An 18790-nucleotide genomic window follows, 5' to 3' on the forward strand; every position below is an offset into this window, starting at 1 on the left:
CATACTTGTATTGTATAATCACTTTTTAACATTTAGCAATCTAAATTTAATCAGTGTTTATGTTACTCCTCTCTGCAAATTAATACAGCCCTTATAGTCACAAATATGGAAATATTTGACTTTATTACTTAAAAATGCACATGGGCTTTAACCCCCCCCTTAAGTATCCTTATAAACAGGTTTAGGCGAAATCTTAAATTATTCTTTGCTATATTATCCTTTGAGTGAAACTTAACAACTGTTCAGTTAGAATCATCATAAAAGAAAAAAAATTGTGAATATCACTTATTAAAAATAAAAAATAAAAATAAAAATTCCACTTCTTGTTTGTTTACTCTATGCCACATAATCAGTTTTTAAATACATCTTATTTAATCCTTAAAAAACCATATGAGAGAGATATCATTATCTGTACCTTATAGATTAATAAAAAAAGACCTGAAGCTTAGGCATATATGACTTACCAAAGTCTCATGCCTGGCAAGTGTTGGTCCTGGGTGCTATAATTCTCAGGTCTGTTGAATTCAAACCCTAGGCTTTGAGATGCTCTACTCTATACCACCTACCTAGAAGCTCAAAGTGGATAGCTAGATTTTCAAATGGGCCACTTGGTGGATGCTGCCTGAATGATTACAGTGGTTCATAAATATCAATGCCAAAGCCAAAGATTCTCTTTTACTGCATGGTTTTAAAAATTAACTTCATAATATTTTAGAATATTTTAATGCTACTTAAACATTTTAGGGCCAAGCCCTTACTGTATAATCAAAAGCTACAAACTCCAAAGGAGAGCTCTATGCTAGGAAAGGATGTGTTTAACCAATAAATAAAGGCAACTTTTGTAAATTTCAAGTAATGTCTGATGGGAGATATTGCTTAGAGTGAATCACTTAGGTGGATGAACAAACTTACTTGTTTCTCATTGGCAAACGTAAGGTAAATGGTGTCTTAATCTTTCTTTTGAAAACTACAAGGGAATTTTTAACAGAAGAGAAATGAAGCCCTAAAAAAATGACTATGTCACATGAAAGTGGAAAGAAACAGGCAGAAAAGACCTCTACAGATAGGCAGTAGGGTCAGAGTATTAGTAAAGAGAAGTGACTAATTGCCTTTTGATTTCTTCTGCAAACTAGCTGAGTGGGGAATACTATGAGGAAAACCAAAACCACAAGTGAGAAACGCTTTTCTTCTCCAAATATAGCATCTAGGCCTCCGTAGTAACAAGGCTACAAGAGAAAAGTTTAGGAATGTTAGCAGGTAAGGAATCTGAAGGATAGTCTATTCAAAAATATTGCTTTTACTTAGTACTTTGTTTCAGCTGTGTCCTTTCTCTGACAGTGTTCCACTACATTAACACTATACCAAACTGCCTAAAGATTGACCATATTTGAATGACTTCTGTATTATGACCCCTTGCTCCCCCACCAAAGGGTGAGCCTTCTGTTCCAGTGTACATAACATGGTCTGAACGACACTGTGCATCCCTGGGCTCCACGTGCATCAAGGGATGGGCAGCGAGAAAACTCCCAGTCCCTTGCAAGTGTTTCATAACAACTAGACATTTAAAAAAAACTTTTAATAATGTCAATAATATCTGAATAAAAAGCAGAAAAAAAACATTGAATTAATAATCTTTGCATTTCAACCCCTGATTATATCTATATCTATATCTATATCATCTATATCTATATCTACACACACACACACACACACAAATAAGATTATCTATCTACCTATCTCTCTATCTCTTGGAGGTGACAGTATTTTATGCTAATGAAGTCTTTCTGTCCAATGTTTGGTAAACGGAACTTATTTTTCCTTTGGGCTTCAGGCAAAAATTGTTATATCTTTAAAGTTTTCTTTTGTGTTTATGGAAGCTATATTTAAAAACACTTCCATTTATTTATTTATTTAAATTATTTATTTATTTGAGAGAGAGTGAGCCAGAGAAAGAGTGAGATAGAGCACAAGTGTGGAGAGGGGAAGAGGGAGAAGCAGACTCGACGCTGAGCAGGGAGCCTGATGTGGGGCTCCACCCCAGGACCCTGAGATCACGACCTGAGTGGAAGGCAGAATCTCAACCAACTGAGCCACCCAGGCACCCCTAAAACCACTTACTTTTATTTATCTTCTGTCCCTGAAGGACAAATGACCATGAGTTATCTTTTTTCCTTTTTCTAATTTCATCTTTCCAAAAGCAATTTATTCTCTAAAATTATACAGCCACCCAACTAGAAAGCAGGTAATGTTTTAGGGTAACTGAAAGTGGGTGTATATTTGCCTTTTTAAAAATTAGAGTTGTGACTGCATTCATATCAGGCTTTGTGTTCTAGGGTATCTGGAATCCAAACCTTAAGAACTGAGAATACTACCCAGGAAAAAAGATGCTAAATTCAACTATAAGTCTACTTTATAATTTTGACCTGTAGATTCAATTTAACGAAGGCTAGACAATCAGCAAGGCTGAAAAAATGAACTATTGAAATATGCCTCATAGTCATATGAATGGGATAAAAGCTGCCAAAACAGTGTTCGAAGCAAGTTCTCACAAATTGTGAGTATTGTAACTACATTCACAGGGAAAATACGTACTTTAAAAATACCACTTATTATTTCTTCAAGCTTTAATCCACCACTCTAAGATCATAATGCTAGAGTAACCCCTACTGGCCAGTCTACTTTCTGGCTAATGCTGAAGGATACAGGAGAAAGGATGAGACACAGTTGTAAACACCGGAGCAGGAACAGTTTTCCAATACTGCATTTAGTGGCAATATTATTACCTTGTTTCCCTTTTTGGTCATCTAGCTTCTGTAGTCATCCTCCTGAAGATCTTAGCATGGTTCACTTTTATGAAGCCAAGTTTTAATAAACACATTAGAATTTTAATTCTTGGCAATATAAATAACATTTAAAAATCAACAGACAAAATTAATTTTGCCCAAGTGAAATAGCCTTTCCTAAGTATTACTTTCTGAAGAGGTAAAATTTTCCAATGATATTTGAAAACTTGGATACCTGCGCTAAGTTAAGGTGCCTGACAGCGGAAAGAATGAACAGAGTGAGGGTGTGCCAGCACAATGTTAATTTATATGACAAAAATGAAGGAGAGGTGAAGTAAGCAACATGTGGACATACCCAGCTCACACCCTACACTTTGTCTACTTGCAAAGTGGCATATACGACTCTGGGCTTTTGCATTAACAACATGCAAATGCCCCTCTTTATGGCAGGTTCTGGATGCCAATAATTGACTTGTGCTTTCTGAGCTAAAATTAGGTAAATAAACTTGTGCATAAGGAATTTGCCATGCAAGCCTATTAATTTCCCCTATCAAGATTCCAGGAATGCAGCAGAACCCAAAGTCTAGAATAAATCACATGGACGGTGATATTCTCACTTCTTCCTGGCCCACCGTATCTCTCTTGCCTTCCTTTTATGTCTGTAAAAATCAGATTAAAATGAACTGAGGGTGGTTCCTTTTAGATAAGAAAGAAGATGCAAAGGAGCCCTGTAGTATAGAAGAAAGCTGGCCTGGGGTAGGGATTTTGGCTTTTCTGCCTGCTTGCGGTTGCTGGATTTATGGACATCACGTACTATGGTAGATTACGTTCTCATTCCTAACAATTCACTCCTTTCTCTATAAGAACATTTGCCTAGTGAGCTTACAGGCCTTCTGGTAGAAGATAGATACACTGCTTTGCCCAGCTGTCCGGATGGCCATGAGCTTGCTTGGATCAATAAAAAGTGAGTGGAAGGGACAGTATGTCATTTCAGAGGCAAAACTAAGCAGCAGCACGTGCTTCTACCAGCTTCCTGCTCTTTTCCAACAACTCCATGTAGGAGTTGTTCCTTTAGCATGGATCCCAGAATGGGAAGACACATGGAGGAGAACTGCCTACTAGCCCTCACCAACATGTAACAAAGCAAGATACAAGTTTGGAATTTTAAGCCACTGAGATTGCTGCTTCTTGTCACTATAGCAAAGCGAACTGGTACATAATTCTTGATCTAACTTGTAAGAAAGATTAACAAAAGAATAGCACCAGCTTAAGGGGCCTGCTTCTTCTCCCCACTACATCTCATTTTCTTCGAGCATTAGGTTGAGTCCCTCAGGGTTGGTTTGGTGGCCTGGTGACAGATAGCAATTCAATGATCATCAACCCTACCAACTGTTCCCTGTAGGTTTCACCGAACCCACTCCTCCACTTTCTTCCAGCGACTCTAATAGTCCAGCTCACTGAACTGACTGTGAAAAGAAGAAAATAATTTGCATGGAGAGAAACTATTCTACATCATCTCAGGGGAAATCCTGGGCAGTTCACACTTCTCTTTGAAAATCTTACCTGTCCATGGGCAAGGTATGGGAGGAAGAACAGGTATATGCAACATCTGGACCTTATTTTTTGCCAACAGTGGAGCAGATGGAGTGATTATCTGTAGCCTTACTTGCACTGACCCTGAATATCTGTTGTTTGTCAAAACAGTTTGAGTGCTTTTGGTTTTGGTTTCCCACACATATGATCACATTATTCATAGAGTTTACCTTTGAAAAGATTTAAAAAGAAAAAGCGTAAGAATGAAACACCACTGGTGCACTGAGGTTGCTATTTCTAAAATAATTTTATAAATTCAATAGAAAAATAAAACACTTTTTTAAGGAAACCACATTTACTCTCTTTCTAATTGCATCTAAAAAACCGAGCAAATCAGCCTCAATGAAGAGAACTTAATCAGATACTCATTATTTTATATTTTAGTTTTACAAAATTTCATATGTCAATGGAGTAAATATGAAAGACAGGCAGAGGCAGAGCAGAATGAGAGTCCTAAATTCCAGAAAGATAACTTGTACTTCTGCTATTCATTATTGTTTTTCTTCCTTTCAAAATAGGGTTTATAGTTTCAGATATTTCTAATTTTACTGAAATTCATTGATAAAGAAGGCATTGTATATGCAAACAAACATCTAGAATTCTCTATAAATGATTTCAGTTGGAAAATGTTAACCCCAGCTGAATGTGCCCTACGCTTAAAGAAAGTATTTATTACAAGCCAGCGCTTCATATTAAACTTTGTGGTTTGTCCCCCCAGTGCTTCTAGAACAAACTTATTTCTTAATCACTTACACAGAAAGTAAGTTTAGAAATTACCCATCTTCTTATTTGCATTGCTATCTTTTCAAATGGAAAATCAAATTTAAGTTTTTTCTTAGCCACTTGAAAGAAATACTGAATAATCATTCTATTTAATCTATCTGATGCTTGCTTGGTTATATTTTGATATTTCTAACTATTTATATTTTTCTGAGCAAATGAACTATTTCACCATATGTTTAGTCTCCCACAGAATCTTACATGGTCTCTTAAATAATGGTGTCTATGAAGCAGAATGATTTATTTATAAATGAATTGCATTTCCAGTATCATTACTGGCAACATATTCCTGAACAACTGCTATGGAGACAGAAAGTATCAAAATATACAGCGGAAACTTGAACCACATCAAGCCAGCGGCTTGACAAAGGTTACCAGGATAACGTAACATTCAGCTCTGCTTCTTTTCTGACATTTGCCTCATCTCAACACACATGCAGGAAATGTCTCCTTTTTGGCCCCTCCTTCATATTCTAAAAAGGATGTACTGCTTTGTTTTAAAATTGAAGCCAAAGTAACCAATGTTTCCCTGTTTTTAAAAGCATTTCCTTCATTCTGATGTGTACTTTAGTCACAGTGTTGAAAAGAACTCTGTAGAGTCGATGAAAGTTCTGACGCCAATACCAACGTTCTCTTCTTTGTTGCTCTCTCACTGAGTTCCCAAGGACTGATGTACATAAATACTACAGAATGCCACACATGGATTTTAGCCCCTATTTCATCCAAAAAAATTAATAGCCCTTGTTTGTTAACATTTTGGAGTGAGAGTGATGTAGACATTTCATGCCATAGAGTGTGACTGTTGTGTTGGCTCAGCTGAAATCACAACATAACCAGATCCATAAGTGACCAAGGTGCTATGTACTAATACATTTATTTTGACAGCACAGATCATTTAGTATTTTGACAAGTGTACATCATTTCATAAGAACTTTCATACCTATTATTTTATTTTAGTTTTTGGGAAGTAGACAACAGCTGGTTCATCAACAGCCCTGTCTTCTGTGTTAAGAATTTAGATTTTATCTAGTAGTCACTGAGAGCTCTTGAAGGACTTAAAGCACTTAGTTTCGTTTCAGAAAGATTTCTCTGACAGGCATAGAGCAATAGTGTCCAAAGAGAGATATGTGCGTGCTAGAGTGTAGTCAAGGCCAGCCCTGGGGTATGAGAAGAAAACACAGACATGTCGTATGTGTGTGTACGTATATACAAATGTATATATGTATATAAATATATATATGTGTATATATATGTTTGTGTGTATATAATACTATTTAATTTTGATATTTGTTTTAAATTTTACATATTACATGTATATAATATTTTAAAAATCATACCTAGCTAAACAAACATATTAATTCATGTTCAATCTTTATTTTTTTCCTTTTCTGATGACGTATGAGATCAAAAAATTTAGAAACTATTAACAAACTAATCAAAAGCAGAAAATTAGTGAGGGGCCAATGAAAATAGTCCAAATAAGAAAAAAAATAAATAAATAAGAGCCTGAATGAAGACATCAGGAATCGAGAAGAGAAGGGAGATGCATGCATATTCTTATGAGAAAGAAATGATAAAGCCTGATTAAATGTGAAAAAAGAGGATAAAGGAGAATGAATCTGGGATGCACATCCAAATGGTCTGATGCAGCTCAAACTCGAGGAGAGACTCATCAAACGTTGAGAGACTCAACAAAGATTATTTATTTATTTATTTTGGTAAAAAGTTTGAGGGAAACTAGAGCAGATAGAGAAGAGATGCAAAAAGAAAAATAAATGGGTAGGGGCGCCTGGGTGGCTCAGTCGTTAAGCGTCTGCCTTCGGCTCAGGTCATGATCCCAGGGTCCTGGGATCGAGCCCCGCCTCGGGCTCTCTGCTCGGCTGGGAGCCTGCTGCTCCCTCTTCCACTCCCCCTGCTTGTGTTCCCTCTCTAGCTGTCTCTCTCTAATAAATAAAATAAAATCTTTAAAAAAAAAAGAAAAAGAAATGAGTAAATCTCCAGACTGCCTACCTCAACAATAATGATGCAGTTTTATCTGTTTTATATATTGGGAGTTTTGTGCAATATTTTGTTTGTAAAAAGAGGTTTCCTGGCTTTTAAATGAAATAAAATTAGACATTTACTGCTATGAGGTTCAGTACCTAAATCTGAGAAATCAACACTTAAGGGCAGGAAAAATATGCAAAAGATAAAAATAAAGATCTGTAAATAAAGATAATGGAGCTAACCTATTTATGCTTAAAAAAAACCCCCAACTTTGGGGCACCTGGGTGGCTCAGTTGTTAAGCGTCTGCCTTCAGCTCAGGTCATGATCCCAGGGTCCTGGGACCGAGCCCCGCATTGGGCTCCCTGCTTGGCAGGAAGCCTGCTTCTCCCTCTCCAACTCCCCCTGCTTGTGTTCCCTCTCTCGCTATGTCTCTCTCTGTCAAATAAATAAATAAAATCTTAAAAAAAAAAAAAACTTTTTAAACGGCAAAAAATTCTGTCCATCAGATTAAGATGAACACATGCCCCTAATTATCATTACCTTTAGATAATATCAATTTTCTGTGGACAAAACTTTTTGGAATGCCATCCCATATCCAAAATGGATACTGCTAATGCCTAAAAGAAATCAGATTTGTGGAGTCATACACCTAATCACCAATATAAGGTAATTATTCTTTTCATTATCATGACCTCTCACCCTTCTATAGCTACATGTCCTTCCAGAATTGGACAAAATGCTCTATATAAATAACAAAGTTGAAATGTCTCCAAAGGATTATCAACTGGTTGTCTTCCTAGAGTCTTTGTAGGGTGGTAGTAGTAAATTTGTCATGGTAGAAACTTGAGTATATACCTTGATCTCCCTCCAGGTATTCTGGAAAGCAAGGTTTAAAAGGAACTGTGACCTTGTAATCAATATTAATGGACAGACTTTTGTGCTTTATGTTAGTTTAGTTGCTAGAGCAATGTTACAATGCTTCAAGGATTGTTATTGAAGGATTATTATTCCAAACAGAACTCCAAGTCAATGGAGTAATTATCTTACTTTCTTATGAGTATACTTTTCCTGCCTCAGGTTCCTGAACCATTTTTTTCCAACATAAAATTTCTATCCAAAAAGAAATCTAATACAACTGAGGACAAAGACTCTAATAGTATTACATTCAGAAGAATCCATTCTGAGGTTCTCAAGTGCTATGATTGGATAGTATACATATTGCCTATGTGCAGAAGCATAATTATCACAGCAAAATTTAATGTGAAGATTATCTAAAATAGCCTAATCTACTCTCAGTGCCAAAAGGACTAATTCCCCCACTCTTCCCTGGAATCTGAAACAGTTCAATGGGCCTTTCCCTAAAAATAATAGTAACAACAACATCTCCAAAAACATTATTTTAGAAAAAGGCCTATGGAATCCTATAAACTTCCTTGCTGTTTGCTAAACATAGTCCCAAATCTTTTGGAATTTTTCAGTAAGCAATAAAGGGACTCTGCCCAAGCAGGTTTAAAAAAAAAATATTCCAAGAAGGAGCCAAAGAGCTCAGTCCCTGTATTTGGATGCAGCTGTTGTGCATTTTATTCATAGGAATGCATAGCGTGGCTTACTGTTGCCGAAGAAGACTGCTGAAAGGCAGATTTTTTTTTTTTTTTTTTAAGCAAGCAACTGAATTGTAAAAGGCCCTAGCAGTAATAGATTTCACAATCCCTTAAGAATGTGCCCCCTCAACCCTCCTGGTTTTTGGATTCCAGGAAGAATGGAAGTGGTGGCTTATAACTGTGTGAGGGGCAAGACAGAGGTTATTGGCCAAGCCTGCTGTCAGAGTAAAATCTGTGTCTTCCCTGTTAATATTCAAGCCCTCTTCCCCGTGATGGACTGCAGTACCCTCTTCAGATTGCGGGCACAGCACACCGTTTCGCTGCATGTCAGAAGCATAAAGAAGGCCCTAGGTGCTGTGCAGATGAATCATGTGTTTGTCTGGACCAGGCTACAGCACAGGAAATGCCCAAATGCACAACAAAAGCAGAACAATTCCATGAAATAGACACTGTGAGGGAATATTACATTCCAATATAACTTCCTGTCCAATTCAAAAATTTAATTTGCCAACCAAAGCCTGTTAGCAGAACACACACATTGTCAGTTAGCCTGAGAATCTTCACTAGGCTTGCCCAGCTTCCCTGCCAGAAATAGTTATTATAGATCCGAAGACAATATTTCTTTGACTCAACCCTCCTCTGGGGGCTGCTTCACCCGGAGGCTTTGGCAATTTCACAATGATAAAAATAAAGTTAAAAGGAAAACTTCGTATCTTGTATCAGTTGGCATGCTTTTGGCTTCAAATAATAGAAAACTATGACTCTGCTGGGGTTAAAAATGAGGAAATATTAAATTTCAGCTGCCACAAAGTGCAAAGACAGGTGACTGCAGGTGTGGTTAAAGTTGCAAGGCAGTGACATCAAGGAAGTACATCCTTTCCATCTTTCTGCTCCTCATCCTCTGTGTCAGGATCCCTCTGACTAGCTCCTCTGGTAGCCACAAGACGCCCAGGATAGCACTGAGAAAGCTTGCAGACAAGACAAAGCAGGGTCAATGCTCCTCCTGAATGTTTTTAAGAAGCCTTCCAGCAAACCTATCCCATACTTCACATTCCATAAATGTGCCACCTGCCCAGCTTGGAGGATACTTGACTGCCCCTCATCCACCTTCTAACAATACAGTACTGGATGTGATTCGAAATCAAGTCCCCATCTGTGTGTGTTTAATAAAAAGTGTTGCAGAAGGTAGGAGTCACTAAAATCCCTCTTCTCTCATTGCATTCCAAACAGTGGCACAATTTATCAGTCAGGTTGACGTAACGATTGAATCACTATGGCTTATCCCCTCTTCCATGAAATTCTCCTAGAGTTTGCAGGACATCAAATCCCTCCAACTGAGGGATAACTACTTGCATCAGCTGTGTGCACTCCAACTCAACAAATCATTCCTGCTTCCCCTCCCAAGTTAGCATCTTCTCCTGATTTCCCCATTTCTCTTCCCACCTCATCATTCCTTCAGTCATTCAGGCCTGAACCTGAGAATCATCCTGGGTGTCTCTCTCTTTCTCAACTACCATATTAACTTGGATAATAATGGTATAATATCTTTGAGATAGCTTAATATCTGTCCCTGAGCCTTTCCTTTATCACAAAACCTAACTCTACATTACCTCTTACTCCGTTGAATCCACCAGTCTTAATGCTTCTTAGACCACACACCCAGCCTGTGCTCCCCTGAAACCATTCCAGATGAATCTTCCTATGGCATTGCATCAACATCTGCCTGCTAATTTGCTCCACACTGTACTTGAATTCACTGGCGCACTGGCTCTTTCCCCAAATTGCACCATACTTCCTGTTTCTGTGCCTTCCTCCAGTGTTCTTTCCTCTTTCTGTAATTCTGCTGTGCCTGCTTCTGTGGAAATCCTACCCATCCTAAACCTCAGAGGGTTGAGAGGAAATGTATCCCTAAGACGATATATGAGGACTACAGTGGTTCAAGTCTCTGTGGCATTTATTAAGTGATATTGAGCAAATATTTCAATTCTATGAGATTCAGGTACTCCTCCGTAAATGGGGAAAGAAGATACTACTTTCCCTGCCTTGTCATAGGATAATTGAAATTAACAGAAATTTTGGGCGCCTGGGTGGCTCAGTTGGTTAAGCGACTGCCTTCGGCTCAGGTCATGATCCTGGAGTCCCAGGATCGAGTCCCGCATCGGGCTCCCTGCTCGGCAGGGAGTCTGCTTCTCCCTCTGACCCTCCTCCCTCTCAAGCTCTCTGTCTCTCATTCTCTCTCTCTCAAATAAATAAATAAAATCTTTAAAAAAAAAAAAAGAAATTAACAGAAATTTTAAATGATATCAATATATAAAAGCAAGTGTAAAAGCTAACATGCTAATGCTAAGTGTTATTACCAGCATCTTCTTTAATGTATGTATTCACAGTATGTTTATAAGGCATCCTCCTGGGATTCTACTTATGGTCATCACACTTATGGTCAATGCTGATGATTTCTCTCCTAGTATTAATTTAGCCACTTAAAAACAGGCCTACTGAGGTTCACTGACTCTTTTGGAATGTAGATTCACATTTAGAAGACATAACAGATTAAGAAACTGCATGGCATATTTAGTTAAGGTACGAAAGAAATAGGAGACATTAGTTGTAATATCATGATCATATAGAAGATTCCCTGTATTGAAATGTAAATAATTGTTTTAATACTCCATATTAAGTCCATAATTTGAAATAAATATTTATATAAATATTGACTGAGGAACTGATCTTCTACTGAAGTTACCTGGCTATCCCTTGAAAAGCTGTTTTACACTAATGTATGCCATGAAATGTTTAAGATTCAACTATTTCTGGAGAGTTGCAGTTACATGCTAGGCATGATAGGATGCCATGGGCCTGTTGAGAGTCCTGGTCTAAGAGATTGCTTTTTAGCATTTAAAATACTTCAAGGGAAATTTCTTTCTTTTTTTAAAAAAATATTTTATTTATTTATTTGACAGAGAGAGACACAGTGAGAGTGGGACAACAAGCAGGGGGAGTTGGAGAGGGAAAAGCAGGCTTCCTGACGAGCAGGGAGTCCGATGCAGGCTCGATCCCAGAACCCTGGGATCATAACCTGAGCCGAAGGCAGACGCTTAATGACTGAGCCACCCAGGCTCCCCTGAAGGGAAATTTCTAAAACCATGGTATTCATTCCATATTTGATGTTATAATATGGACCACAAGATTTTTTTCTCTTTCTTTTTTCTTTTTCCTTTTTTCCTTTGTTCTTCTTTTCTTTTTTCTTTTCTTTCTTTCTCTCTTTCTCTTTCCTTCTTTTTGCAAACTTGAAGACCCCACCCACAGCCTCAGAATTTTCTATCCATTTTCATCCTTTTTAAAATCAATGTTAAAACATTAAACAAATTCAAGCCTGTATTCTGTCAGTCAGTGCCACCATTTAAAACACAAAATTTGACGTACCATCTAGCTCAACCCTTAATTTTATATATGTGGATCCATAACAAAGCACACTGTCCACCCCCCAACTGTTCCTTAAGTTTCACTTTCACGTTATGCAAAATTAATTAGTGCTCTACTCTGTCAATTCTATTGTGCACCCCCATCAACCAAAAACAGAAAAGGCAGTGGCAGGTTCATTAAAAAGAACAGTGTTATGGTAAAAAGGACAGATTCAATGACCTGTTTCTCAGTTTTCTCATCTAAAAATGGGGAATAACAAGCATGCATCTAACTCAAGTTGTTGTGAAGATTAATCGAGTTAATACATGCAAAATGCTCAGAGTAGTACTGGACATATAAGTACTCTGTAAGCATCAGCTACTATTATATTTGTTGGTTTTGTTTTCTTACTATTACAGGATTTCATCATTTCAATGCATGTGATGAGCAGGTTTCCATCCTGGTTAAAGCTAACAGCATGACCATGAGCAGCCTCCTTTGAGTTGCAGGATCAGAAGAAATTATCAAAGGTTCAAATGGCAATCAGGCTGGCAGAGCACCATGTCAAGGAGCAGTAACTCCTCCATTTCAAGGAAGGATAACTCCTGTTAGGGCAGTGTGATGTTTTCCAGTTATGGGAATGACTTTGCTGTGAATGGTAGGCAATAAAAATACAAAATGGCATATAGGGGTTGACAAAGACAGCAACCATGATAATTAGTTATCCTTCCAAACAACAAAGAGAAACCAAGTATTGGTTTACTCTTTCCCTATTAAAAAATATATTTCACATTAAAAGCACTAGCCATAGAATATTTGGCAAATTCTGGAATTCATTGTCCCTAGATATTTCTAAATGATTAAAACCTTCATTTCTAAGAGAACTTGCATTTAAGTATATTATTCGTAAACTCGGGATCTTTAAGAGATTGGAGTTGTTCAGTATCTCTATAGCACACTCTTGGAGATAAGATGTTTCACATATTCATGGACTCTCCCATGAATCTTGGAAAGTCTTCGGGCGAAACAGCAAAGCTGTAGCCCAAGTTGAGGCAGAGCCTCATTTCTGCCAACAATATCATGCCTGGCCAGGCCGAAAAAGTTTGCCAAGACCACACAGACAGACTAGATGGTAAGTTGGAGTTATAATTCTTTCTGCAAATGGAAGCCATTCTGAACACTTGCCTCAAGTTGGAGAAAGTGAAGAGGGGTCAAAACCAGAAACCATTAAGGTTCAGAAATAATTATTATGAAAAACCAACAAGCATTTACCTAATGATTCCCCAGAGCCACTCCTAGAAGAAGGAATGAAAAGGAAAAGTTTACACCATCCACAACACAAGGATTCAATGCAGTCAATGAACCAAAGAAGAAAAATCCAGTTCTGAAATTTTATAGTAACGTGGTACTACTCCCTTCAAATTTCTGAATAGTTGCGCACACCGTGTGTTATAATGTAGCCAAATATATAATTGGTTTTATGCATGTATCCTTAAAATACCAATATCAAATTAAAATCACCACACTGAGAAACACTGTCATCAGGAATTCTTTTTGCAAAATCTACTTTAATTTTTATTATTGAAAATTTTTTGCCAATAAGTCCACAGAGCAAATTGTTCAACATGATGTGATACAAAAAGTCCAGGATTCTCTCTCTAGGATATAATCACTACATATATAAAATGAAAGGGTGTCATATGATGTTTAAAGTCCTTTCCAGTTCTAAAATCCTATGAAATAGATATTTTTTTCAAGTGGCAGAAGAGTGAGAAGGATATTTAATATTCTGAGCTACTAATACTTCACTTCCCAGCCTGTAACCACTGAGCCTACACATTTGTTGACAATAGCTTTGAAATCATGACATGAAAATGTGCCACAAATGTATTGCGCTTTGGTCCACTAATGTCTTAAGTACATGAGCTAGCTGCATTCATATTTTCTCTATCTCTAAAATAAGGACATTGAAAAGATATCCTCTGAGTCCCTTTTAACTCAATTTTCCAAATCTACAATTTCATAACAATAAATGGCACTTCCTACAGAGGAGTCCTCTACTCTACCTTACCAAGTGTAAATCTTTGCTCAGGAAGGTTAAAGGGACACTCTAGCTACTTCCCTGTGCTCTGAGGGATATGGCAAGGCTTTTCTGGGTGGGACAGTAAATGGTCCATGACTGCCTATGACTGGGCAGAATGCAATTTCTTTTACTTGGTTTGTTGAAAATGACTCTGTAAACTTTACCACATTCACCAGTATTCCTATTCTTTAATACATGGCTCACTGACTAGGACCCAGTTTTGCAAGCAGGGGAAATATGTTTCCTTGTTTCTGATGAGTTTTTGGAAAGTTAAACAAAGCTCCTTCTGAATTACCTCTTAAAGGCATGCTTCAGGTCTGCCCTAAGTAACGATTATTTCCTTAACATTTTACAAACCCAATCGTTAATCCCTTTTTGAATGCAAAGTGACATGTGCTACCTGTAGATTTGATGACTTTAATATATCAGAACCCTATGGGAAGTACATCTGTCTCATCCTCTTCCTGGCTTCTATGTGAAGTGCACTGGTAAATTCCTGAGCAGCTTCATTCTATGGGGAAGCATGATGCCATCTAGTGATCAGATAGGAAATCACAGCTGCTCGCTTTCCCTCTGGACTAGGTAATACAAGGAGGAATTGGGTGGGACTACAAATTAGAATTGAAAGAGAAACAGAATAGAAACTGCTCAGGCAGGAACTTTACCTAATCATTTGCTATGTACATCATTCTGCATAGTCATTACTAAAAATATGATGATAACAATATGAACATGGCATTCTCACTCCCGGGGTTACTTTCAAACTTCAATCTACTATTGTTACAGTCATTGTTTGCAAAATAAATGACTTTATGTGGAACATTTAATATCCATAAACTAGGTCTTTGTTCATTAAAAGTTAATGGGATTTTTAAAACATAATTCCAAACACTGCACTGTAAAATACATGTACTTAAAATTGCATCAATTTATTGACTTTAAGTGATACCCTTCTAGGATGCTATTAAATTGCTGAACATTTAAAAACACAGGAGAATTTTAGATGAAATAAATGGCATGCTATTTAAAAAGTAAAAAGTTCCTCAATATAGAACCAAAAATTGTTCCTCATTGTCAGGAAAAAGCACCTGACTGTATTTCCAGTCTTATCATGGTATTATGGCAGGTATCAAGGATAAGATACACTTGTATGCACCAGGTTAGATGTCCACAATATCCTGGCAGATTATGTCCAGTTTTCTTCCTCTAGAAGGTTCTACAAATACAAGGAACATGTGTGATGCATCTTTTCATCTCCATCTACCAACCCCCCCACCCCCCATTTGTCAGCACAACACATGGTGTGTCATAGGGACTCATTTACAACTCTTCAATCACGGTTTGGGAGATTTTTATTCACAATGGAAAAAAAAATGCTCTCTCTTATCTATGCTTTCCTGCTTTTCTTCTGAGATGCTCTTTCTACAAGTTGGGCTTTGACTTGTTTGATATGTACCCTGTTGGTTCCTGAAGTCTTTTTTTTTTTTTTTAAGATTTTATTTATTTGACAGAGAGAGACAAAGCGAGAGAGGGAACACAAACAGGGGGAGTGGGAGAGGAAGAGGGAGAAGCAGGCTTCCCGCTGAGCAGGGAGCCCGACCTGGGGCTCGATCCCAGGACCCCAGGATCATGACCTGAGCCAAAGGCAGACACTTAATGACTGAGCCACCCAGGTGCCCTGATTCCTGAAGTCTTTATACTCCTGAGTATCTGTGTCCAAATGGCTTCCCTTCCATGAGTTATCACTTTAACAGGCAGGTGACTATAATTACTGCAACATTTGGTGAATTGGATACACAACAATGGGAAGGAGGAACTCTAAATTCTTGGTATTTTCAATGGTAGTATTAATATTCCATTATAAGGAGACTTCAGTCCTATAACACATACAGTATCATTTACGGTTTAAAACCAGAGTTTTTGGAATAATTAAATTGGGCCACAATGCATTGCATACTATTGTGTGGCTCACAAAAAAAAAAAAAAAAAGTGTACTTTATTTTCAAATACTGCACAGGAAAACTCCTTAATCATACTTACTATCCAGGGACTTCCTGGTAAATCACAGCATATATGTGTCAATCTCAACTACATAATATCTCTACCTGCACTCCAACTAACGATAACTAAGTTTTCACTGTGGGGTATAATGAACTTCAGCGATCCAAAAACATTTAATTTCTCTGCAGAATGAAAGTCAAAAAAGGTATATCTGTCTTTCTCTGGAATTGCTGAATTGGGATTCAAGTCCATAACGAAGTCAGTAACTTCTCCACAGCAGTAAGTTTCTCACGACACTGCTCCTTCCCAAGTAAAGGCTGTCACAAGGTGGAAAGAAGTTCGTTTTCACAGACACCTCCACGAGTACCTAATGCTCACCCATACGACTCTCACTCATAAAGTCACAGCTGATTGTCCCTAAGGCAATTAAGTGTGTCTGTGGGCTACAGCCCAAGAGTTTACAGAATTACCATTACCTCCTGATTTACAGGCGTTTGAAGGATCTGAAATGACTGTGGACAAATAAAATGTCATGATATACACGGCCACAATTTAAGCAGTGTTCGTAATGGAAACTGAAAGGACCTCAGAGCCCCGTGACTTGGATTCAAATCTGAATCTTTTACTCTATAGTCTGAGCAGTTACTGCTCTCTCCAAGTTTCCTGTGTGCATATGGAGAGGCTCTCTCCTAATCTTGATGACCCAAAGTTCTAATTTCAGCACACGCCAAACTTGAAAGACAGAACTGTTTTCAACTTTGACATGTCTGTTAAGAAACATGCTTGTGACAAATACAAATTAAAGGGATCACAGCGTGGACCTACAAAGATTTTAAATTTGGAGAGGGTTGGTTGCTGAGATTAGGCATAAAGCTGTATGTTCAATTCAAGCACATACTTCCATTTTGTTAAACAGAACATAGGCTTGCTAAGCAATGACAGTGCAAACTGCATTTATCTTTCAAGATAAGGAAAATAAAATCAGTTACAAGAGGTTTTTAATGACTAGTTCTAATAAATAAATCCATATGGTTGTATACATGGAAGGGTTTTCTCAGGAATGAATTTTATGTTTAGCATTGCCTTTGAGATAGCTAATACTTTTTAGACACTTTCCATATATTTCAAAGAAGTAAAAACATTTATTCACTTATATTTCCATTGAGTCAATAGATATTTATTAAAGGCCTTCTCTGTGACAAGCATAGATTTGGAAATGGTCTACTTGCATTTTATAATGCAGATTAAGCTAAGAGACAGTATTAAACTTGTAATAAACTAATAAACCAGCAGAGAGATACCAAAAAAATGAGGGATTTCAGTTTCATAGAATTCAAAGAAGCATTTCATCTACTTTAATTATCAAATGGCTCTGTGTTTTAGAAGAAAATTAGACAAAATATATATAAAGTATATATTTTAATGGATGAGAAAGTAGCAAGAAAGAAAACAGGAGTGGCTTTAAAAGGGGGAGAAAAAAGAAGAAAAGAATAGCCCAAACTCCAAACACCCCAATCTTGTGAATTGAAGGAAAAATTGTTTAAGGTGTATTTTAATGTCAGTAGTTATCTGTATATATATCCATAGAAAGTCATATTTAAAGCAGACATTATCATTCTGCCACATATGTGTATAGAGGCAAATGCTGGATGGAACAATTTAAATGTTTCTTCACTGTTTAGCAGTCTTACACCAGTGATTTAATTTCTGTGCTATCTATATATTCCAGTGATCTGGCCTCTCTTGATCCACCTAAATAGCACACTTCTTAGCATTTATCTAGCCTTTTCTAAGTAGAAGCTTAAGGTTTTTTGAATTAATCATCTTACTGACTCTTATCACACTGAGAGAGAGAGACAGCAATCAACATGAACCATCTGGGATGAATGAGCAATGCAGAGGCATAGAAAACCATGTGACACTGGCAATAATTTGTTCCCATTGTTCTTTATCATTGTTCTTCTGAAAAAGAACAATGGGCATTTGTAGATTTCTCAGAACTATGGATTATAAAGTTCAGCCAGATGCTTTTTCATATAGACAGACATAGCTGACACATGGAGTGACATTTCTACGGGAGCAGGACAAGTACTGATCAATACTAATGTACTAGCAGCAGAATGTACACAGAATTATAATGACATTTAATACAAGAATTAGAAATGGAAAGGTTTTCTGAATTAGCCCTAAATTAAACAAGCCATCCAGAAAACAGGTCATCCCACCACCCAGTCATTTGTCCCCTCTGGCCCCTTCTGGGGTGTGACTCATTAAGAGAGTCATTTGTGACCAACTCTATTCCTGAATCACATTTGTTCACATTTTGGCACAGCCTAGCATGTATTTTTGTATGTTTATGATCATCTCTCCACTAAATTTTTAGTTCTTGGGGGCAAAACCTTCACTTACTTTTGTATTCTCAAGCCCTATTAAACATTATAATAAGAACCCAATAAATGATGAATTAAGTAAGTAAGTGATCTCAAAAACTGATACTGGTTAAAACTGAGGTGCATACACAATTCACCAAGACCTAAAATGATGACTTATTCCCCCAAGA

At 37.3% G+C, this 18790-nt stretch overlaps 1 protein-coding gene across 3 annotated transcripts in view; it reads right to left on the reverse strand.

The window, feature by feature from the left end:
• PDE4D (phosphodiesterase 4D) overlaps positions 1-18790 on the reverse strand; it is a 1027393-nt gene that overhangs the window by 625462 nt on the left and 383141 nt on the right. The window lies entirely within an intron of this gene.

This window comes from Mirounga leonina, unplaced genomic scaffold, assembly GCF_011800145.1.
Source record: "Mirounga leonina isolate KUSES-001 unplaced genomic scaffold, KU_Mleo_1.0 Mir_168, whole genome shotgun sequence".
Lineage (NCBI taxonomy): Eukaryota > Metazoa > Chordata > Mammalia > Carnivora > Phocidae > Mirounga > Mirounga leonina.